Source organism: Silene latifolia, chromosome Y (assembly GCF_048544455.1).
Source record: "Silene latifolia isolate original U9 population chromosome Y, ASM4854445v1, whole genome shotgun sequence".
Lineage (NCBI taxonomy): Eukaryota > Viridiplantae > Streptophyta > Magnoliopsida > Caryophyllales > Caryophyllaceae > Silene > Silene latifolia.
The window spans coordinates 349,778,345-349,786,873 of NC_133538.1; the positions used below are offsets into that span (position 1 = coordinate 349,778,345).

The window sequence follows — 8,529 nt, forward strand, 5'->3', positions numbered from 1 at the left end:
GTTTAAAGTGATTACATGATCAAAACCAAAACCAAAAGTGAAATACAAGATTCTCGATTCTCTCATCGCTAACACTATCAAAACTATAAAACATCGTCGACACAACGGAAGACTTCTAAGCGCCACGTGATGACTCATCCTGACTATCCCATACGCGTCATATCATACCTGCTCAATAATCGCTCACCACCCCGAATGGATCACCACGTTTTTAAAACATTAAACGGGGTCAGTACTAATCACACAATTTATATAATCCAACAACACAACAAACAAGCAGCTCACACGGTCACACACACAATCACACCCACTCCAATCAATCTCCGTCACCGACATCCTTTGGACTACGCCGGTGGGGGACCGCGATCGTTCCCACCTAAGCCCCGCTCATCATACCGAGCGATAACCCTGTCCCATTAATGTGCACATCCCCTTCCGTGGCGAGTTCCACGAAGAGCGAAACTAGGGCGTGAAGCCACTCCCGCAAGTGACTCCCCTCAGCCGAGAACGCATCTCGAGAACCAGAGACAAACAATCCGAACCATTAGACGGCAATCAAAACCAACAATCGTCACAATACGAATACGATAATATTCAACAACCACAACACACCAACAACACATTATGGCACTAATACTGAGTAGGGAAACCCTACCTGGAACAGCAACACAATCAGACGGTCTCACAGCTGATATCAAAATTCCTCTTCTACGAATCCTCCTCCTAACATATAATCACATAATTACTAACAATCACAAAACTAACACAAATCCCCAATTCCCAAAATTAGGGTTTAAACAACTTTAAGGAAATACTATAAAAACGGTACGTAGATCTTACCCTTGACGCAAGGATCACAAAGGTATACAGAAAGGTGAAATCCGACCTTCCAAACTCCGGGATTTGCCAACAATGCTTTTTCAAGCGAAGAACGTAGTTTGATTTCTCTTTTTGACAGTAATTAGGTTTTAAAAGTGTTTAAAGAACAATGACGGAAATAATATATACTTAATCGTATTATTAATAAAACTCGAGAAATCGTCCCCAGAATAAATTTTACTCGATCGAGTAGCTTAGGTGCTCGATCGAGTGCCCCCTTACTCGATCGAGTATCTACGTTACTCGATCGAGTACCCAACAAGTCAGAAACTATTTTAAACTGCAACTCACCCTTACTCGACAGAGTAAGGCCTACTCGATAGAGTACCCAGAGGCTCATAAAACCGTAGTATTACAAAAATTATGTGCTTCAATATCAAAACATTTTTATCTTAGCATGTGCCTACTAATTATTCTTTTGTTTATAGTAGATTTCTATCTTAAAAGTCATATATTAAATTTTGGTAACTAAAAAAATTGAAATGTTAATAATGTACGATTGGGTCGTATAATCATAGGATCGGGTTAAGATTCTACTTTACTAAAATTTGACACAAGTTGAATCGTAAGATCCTACCTAGGATCGGGAACGATCATCACTTTTTGGATCGTAGAATCGTAAGATCTTACGATCCGGATCGGGAGTTTAACAACAATGATCCATACCGACGATAATGGGTCGGATATGATGACAAAGATACTACCCATGGAGAAGCTCGGTGTGTGTCAAAAGAAAGCGGGTATGGCAGTGTCCTTACCTAGTCGGGAGGGGGAGAATTGTTGGAATAATAAGGTCCCTCCAAGTGGGGCACACCATCATTAATACATGAAGAAAAATGGGGATTGCGGGGAGTGTAGCTACTACTATACAATAGGACGGAGTAGTAGGACGGTGTCAGTGTGCAAGTTTTTCAACTTTGCATGGCGCAGTTGCAAAATGTGCAGTGTCACGGAGTACTATAAATACCAACCTGAAAGACGCAAATCATCCCACATCCACAACAATCCCACAAAAACCGGTGAGTATGCAATAATCTACTTACGAGGAAAATAAAGAGAGTTTAAGAGTTAGTGTACAATCTTGCTCAAATAATCTCTGTCGATCACGGTATCTAGTCGGAAAGGCGTAAAATTTCCGACTGAGTCCCACATATTTAGAATATTATTTCTGAGGGTCCGAGTGTTTATCCGAGTAGCCAGAATAATATTTTTTATCTCCTAGTGGGTACTAAGAAAGGCATTTTGTTCCCATTATTTTGCTTATAGTGGAGATATTAAGCGGCCTAAGGGTCCCGTGGTTTTTACCCTTATTCAAAGGGGTTTTCCATGTAGAAAATCGGTGTCCATATTCTCTATTTTGTTGACGTATTTATTATCGTTTTGTCCATTTTATAATTACACTCCCGTAAGAGGGTAATAGGTCCACGCTTCCGTTCAATATTTACGCCTATTACCCAACATTAATGTAGTAGTATTTTTAGATACGGGGATGTGAACTTTTATAGGAGGGGTTGGTTATCACATCGTTGTCATAGTTATACATTTGGTCTTATAGTTTACCCTATTACATTTTGTAGTTATACATTTTGTTGTGTAATTTTGGTCGGTTACTTTGACTAATGGATACTAAGTTGACAAATTTTAGCCTACCAATCATGATATGTCAATGTCGATTAGTTTTGGACGCTTATTCGTGATGATGCATGTGATTGTGTGAGATATCAATTGTGTAAAGGGTAGTATGGGATGCCATTTATGCGATTGACATCTATTTGTTGGTGAGATTTCCAATCATGTGACTAGTAGTAGGTAGGGCAGAGCAAAAAATCCGATGATCCAAACCGATCCGATATCCGATCCGCATCCGATCCGAATGTTTGGATATCCGATCCGAAAGTTAAGTTTGGTTTGGATATCTGATTCGAAATATTTGGTTTTGGTTTGGATATGGATATTAGAATTAAAACATTTGGATATCCGATCTGATCCGAAACTATAATTTTTTAGTATAATTTCGAGAAAATAAATTTTTATTTGATATCCAACTTAATTAATGTTAAAATATTAGAGAAATATCTAGGTGGTACTTAAATTTTATACCGAGAACATTGGAATAAGAATATGAAAGAAAATCATCATGTAAAACTATGAATATAATCGTGTTTCAAACTTAATTTTAAAGTAAATTCAAAAGTATGGATATCCATCCGATTATTTTGGATACCCGAACATTGGATATCCGAGACATTTGGTTTGGATATTGGATATCTAACTTCAGGATTTCTAATATGGATATCCGATCCGAACTAGCACTTTGGATCAAATATCCGATCCGTACTCTGCCCTAGTAGTAGGGCTGTTATTCATAATGTTGTCAATCTAATTGTTTGTGTGTGATATTAAATATAAATATCTATTAGCTAGATTATTAGTTTTTGCGAATAGGATGGACACTAGGATAGTAGCCAATTGAGTGGTTTGGTCTTGCATGATAACAGGTATATAAATGTCGACCTAGAAAATTGTTAGTTATAAGGTTTGGGATGGTGGTGTGGAGTGTGGACTCGTCAGAGAAGCACGAAGTTATGTTTGATGGTTTATAAAAGAAAGTATTATTGAGAGGAATTAAAAGACGATGTTAGAATGGTGGTTAAAGTACGCTGTGTTGTAAGCAGGAAGGGGTTTTTTGGATTTTCTTGTGGACCATGTGTGTAATTGAAGGAAAGATTAATGGTATGGTGTGAGTTGGGGTGAGATTGATTGTGAACATTATTGTAAATGAAGTTCTTGTAAGTATTAGTTGTTGCACCGCGTCCTCTCGGGCGCGGAGCCCCAATTTGATTAACTGCTAACAAGAGACCAACAGAATTTCCGTGTAGGTAACGTGTGCCTTCCGTGTCGGTAACGTGTGTCTGGCCTTAGAATAGCATGTTAATTACTTTACCAAGCTGGCCCCTACCATTTAACAGACACATTGGTAGCATTACGCCACCATCTTAGGCACACAAAATCCTAGAGTACAGTTGGGTCACAAATCCGGAAGTAGTGTGCAAAGACCAGGAAAGACATAATAAAGGTAGGATGATACGGTCTAGATAGGATTCAGACGGGACAAAGTGAGGAATACATGTAAGGAGTAAAACATAGTTTTGCAGGAAAGATACACTTATACACAAAATGTAGGGCTTGTCTAGTAGTCATACATGTTACTAATCATCCGCTACATCCATAAATTAGCCGTTTGTTTTTCCGTCATTCCATATTACGTGCAACTGTTTCCAGGCCACCTAACCCGAAACTTTTCCTTCTTATACTTAAAACTGTGCACCAGTTGCACAAGTGTACCAAAGGTTGTCAAAATAGCCCTTGACTATTTGGTGTAGATTAGAGAGACTTGTTGGAGCACCCACTTCAACTCTTGAGTTCGGGAAAGAGCCGTTTGTCGCACGACACATGCACGTCTGACTTAGTTGTCCTTAATTTGTTTTCAATGTAGTCAAGGTAGCCCTCTCGTTCCTGCATATTACCACATGTATTTATGGTGAGTCTTAGCTGATAATATACATATATTGTAAATACAGGATTCCTCGATAGGCTGACAAAGGTTTGTTTCAGAAGGCGGAGAATATATAACCTGCAAAATGCATACAGTACATACTCCAACTTCCATAGGCACATTAGAATGCGAAAGTTTTATGTGTTTGGTAAAAATGACTATGGAGAATACCGGTGCAGGCATTTTGTACGCCTGGTTGGGCACATGTTGAATAGAGTAGCTAAGTCAGTTCTAAAGCAGTACATATGCGTTGGAGCATCCCGCTTAGAAATCGGAAAATCTGTCTCCTACAGCACTACAACGTCTGACAGTGTGAACAACAGTTGGGTCCTGCATAGTTAAAGCGACGCAAAAGTTTATTAGAAGTAAGTGAATTCAAATCTAGAAGAAGCATTAATGTGAATCAATCAACACCGTTTAATAAGGCACAAAATATAGCTGAAATGGGGTTCAAAGCCTCAAATATAGAAGCAACACATAGTGACATTGAAGGACACCTTATTTCTTACGAATGATTGTACGGTTTGGAGAGCGCCGATAAACTCACATCCAAGCTTCAGCCCAAGCATTTTAATTAAAACATTCAAGCACCAGCCAAAAAGTGTGCACAAATAGCACCTGGAATTGAGCTAGGAGTCACGAGCCATACCTATCATCAAAATCTCTCATACATTATGTCATCATCTCAGTGGTGCGATCTCATTGTCATATTTGAGGTGCTAACAAAATGATGAGAGATTTTTAAGGAATAGAAACCCAAGAAAAGTGGCATAAGCAGGAAACGCTTGGGCCAAGGTTATACAATACAATTAACTGGGAAAAGAGTGGTTCAGTGATCATAGTGTTAAACTAAGATACACACAAGTATTTAGGTTGTGCCATATTGACTGATACATGAAAAAATCATAGTGATCCCTTTAAAGTTTTGCGATATTTTGTTAAGAAAAAGTTTCAGTAACATTTTTTTGGAATACATAATCGGGAACAAACTAAAACACACACAAATATTTAAGTTTAGGTTTTTGGGTGTTCCACGACCACAGAGGAGAAGGTCTCAGCTTAGCCCTATTGGGAACATTTCGAAGATAGAGATAAGCTACCATCATTGAAAATGGCAATGATCAGCACCATGAAGGGAGGGAAATCAAATTGTCATCTGAGGGCCAGCAGCATGAAGCCAAGCTGTCATTTAAAGAAAAAAACACAGTAAATAAGATACTCTGCTTACAGCCAGTATACACAAGCCACAGGGACTGTAGTCTGGTGTCACTGCGCCACTAATAGTAACAATAATATTGACACTGCTGAAAATTTGCTAATTTACCACAATACGAATAGTAACAGAAACAACATAAATATGAAAGGGCAAAAGAAAAACCAAAACATTTATAAGTAGCAATGAAAAAGTTAGGACTGATCACAACTATAAAACATCCATTACATTGAAAATCCGTCTCCTTGTGCCCTTGCATAGCACACACATACAGCTATACCATCATATTCTGCCGTCAGATAACTTACCCTGTAATTTTTCATTCTCTGGAAGATTACTTGGTTAAAACAGCACTAATAAAAACATCTCGACCAGGCTCAGTGAAGACGAATTTAGAAGCACTGCAAGCAGCGTCTCTTACAGTAGCGACTGCTATCCCAATATCAGCTTTCTTAAGAGTAGGAGCATCATTGACACCATTTCCCGTCATACCGCACATTTGCTTCCTCGCTTGCAACCTCTTTACAATTTCCTATTTTTGCTCTGGATCATGTTACAAGTTCAAAGTCATAAATTATACTTCAGAAACTAAAATTTGTGTGGTCTACAAAACACATACAAACTAACAGAACTCTAAAGGAAAATCAGCAAGTCTTGTGGAGTAGTAGGATACGATCTCAGATGTGAGTCCAACTGAAATCCTTGTTTAGTCATTTAATAGGTCTGACAAAAGTATTAGGATACGATCTCAATTCTCAAATGCATTTCATTCACCCAAACCCTCAACCCTGTCGGCTAATTCTATGCATCAGTAAGTCATTCCTCAATCTTAAAATTTTGCATTTTGCAGTAGAGTGTAAGGTAGAAGTTGGCAAACACTCAACAAAATTTTAAACAAAAAACACACACAACAAAATTAGACCCATTGAAAAGACCAATCTAAACCCATTAAAAAGACCAATCTAAACCCTGGAAGTATAACAAAACCGGTAAAAGTACTAAAAAGGAATGAAATGCAGTAACGCGTCATAACGCAAATGACTATTGCAAATGACATAATTTGAGACCAATTAAAATACGCGACCATGCTTCACTTAGAAATTGAGTCAAAACATTTTGTAAATAATAAAAACTCAAGTGCAATACCTAAGAAATTGGTCTTCGTTGCTCCGGGCAGCATGCCGCGTCACACCTTTCCAGGCCTCTCATCGCCTACACAATGCCATCTTCTCAATTTCAGTCCCGAAATTTAATTGTTCAAATCATTATATCCACATATATGCCCATGTAACTAAATTAAAACTATTACAATCAAACAAACATAGTAAGGCACTTCCATTGTCTATACACCTACAATTTGTAAGGTATCTTTGCTTATCTTTTAATGATATATTGGAATAATTTGGATAAGTAACCACCCTAATATAACTCTAAAACTTGTATACCACGTGAAACTTATTGTCATTACTTGAGTTGTATTGTACTGAGCTTAGTTAAAGAAAAATGACTCGATTGAATCAAATAAATTCCAAAGTAGTACAAGTTACCCAACAGCGTTTAACTGGAAGGTGGCATATTACTGTGTAGTACAAGTTACCCAACCCATGGATCTTTGATGTGATACAAGTTACCTAACCCATGGATCTTTGATGTGATACAAGTTACCTAAATGTCAAAAATAATATTTTACCTGGAACGTGGCATATTACTATGTAGTTGCTAGTCCATGTATGCCTCTGAAAATTTTAAAACAAGAATTAGAAGACTTCACAATTAATGTCAACCACGAGCAATTCGAAACATGATTGTACAACAATAATAAAAGAGATAAAATTAGGGGTGAAAAGATGGCATATTACTGTGGGAATCCCAGGCATTCGATTGCCTCATATAACAATCATGTCATGTGCAATATCTGAAATGAACTACTTTAATTCATAAGAGATGTACATTTGCAAATGGAAAGTAGCAAACCTGCTCCTTAGATCACTAATGTGCCCGAAACAACAACAACAACAACAACAACAACAACAACAACAACAACAACAACAACAACAACAACAACAACAACAACAACAACAACAACAACAACAACAACAACAACAACAACAACAACAACAACAACTCCTAAACCCCAATTCAGGAAATTGAAGCAAGACAGAAGCACACAACTCACCACGAATTTTCAAGTAACAGCTCCTATCATGAGGCACCAAAATTGTCACAAAATATCATATTCAGCCCAATCTCTAACAACGGTAACCCAGCAAAACATAAACTCATCGGGCAAAAGACCATGTACAATAATCATAAAGAAACACATATAAGCACCAAATCGCATAACCAAAACCCAAAAAACAACATAAACACCATATCCAACATAACCAAAACTAATTTAATCCCAAAAGCTTATCATAAAAAGAACAAAACCAAAAACGGTAAATTGATTAGTGATAACAAACCCTGAATTGGAAACCCATAAGCTGATTATCACTTGGATGTTGAAAGAAGACGACCAAAAAGCCAAAATCGATCAACGGTACCAAACGAGCTGTACAACTTCATGTTCTAGAGGCAAACGAAAGATAGAAGCGAAGCACAATAGGAGAACGAAAGACGGAACATGAAAGATAAGGAGAAGAGATTATGAGATGGAAAAGAGCCACCATTTGAGAAGAAAGGTGAAAATTTAAATTGAAGAACCAAACCCTAAAATTCAACAGGGCACAAACAGAAAACAAAGAATAAATTAATCAACAACAAAATAAGAAAATCGATAACGGCCAAGAAAACAAACCAATTGTCGTCGTCATCAGCGTCACCGCCATCGTCAACATGCCAGTTCATCATCGTGATTGACCGATTGTGGTGTCAGCGTAGA

The 8,529-nt window shown here is 37.8% G+C and overlaps 1 long non-coding RNA gene across 1 annotated transcript; it reads right to left on the reverse strand.

Annotated features, from left to right (window-relative positions):
- Positions 1-4,856: 4,856 nt before the first annotated feature.
- Positions 4,857-5,992, reverse strand: LOC141633690 (uncharacterized). Its single transcript, XR_012538474.1, has 3 exons — positions 5,957-5,992; positions 5,536-5,617; positions 4,857-5,154 (listed from the first exon to the last, which is right to left on the reverse strand). It is a non-coding gene; the product is annotated as an uncharacterized LOC141633690 (long non-coding RNA).
- Positions 5,993-8,529: the final 2,537 nt, after the last annotated feature.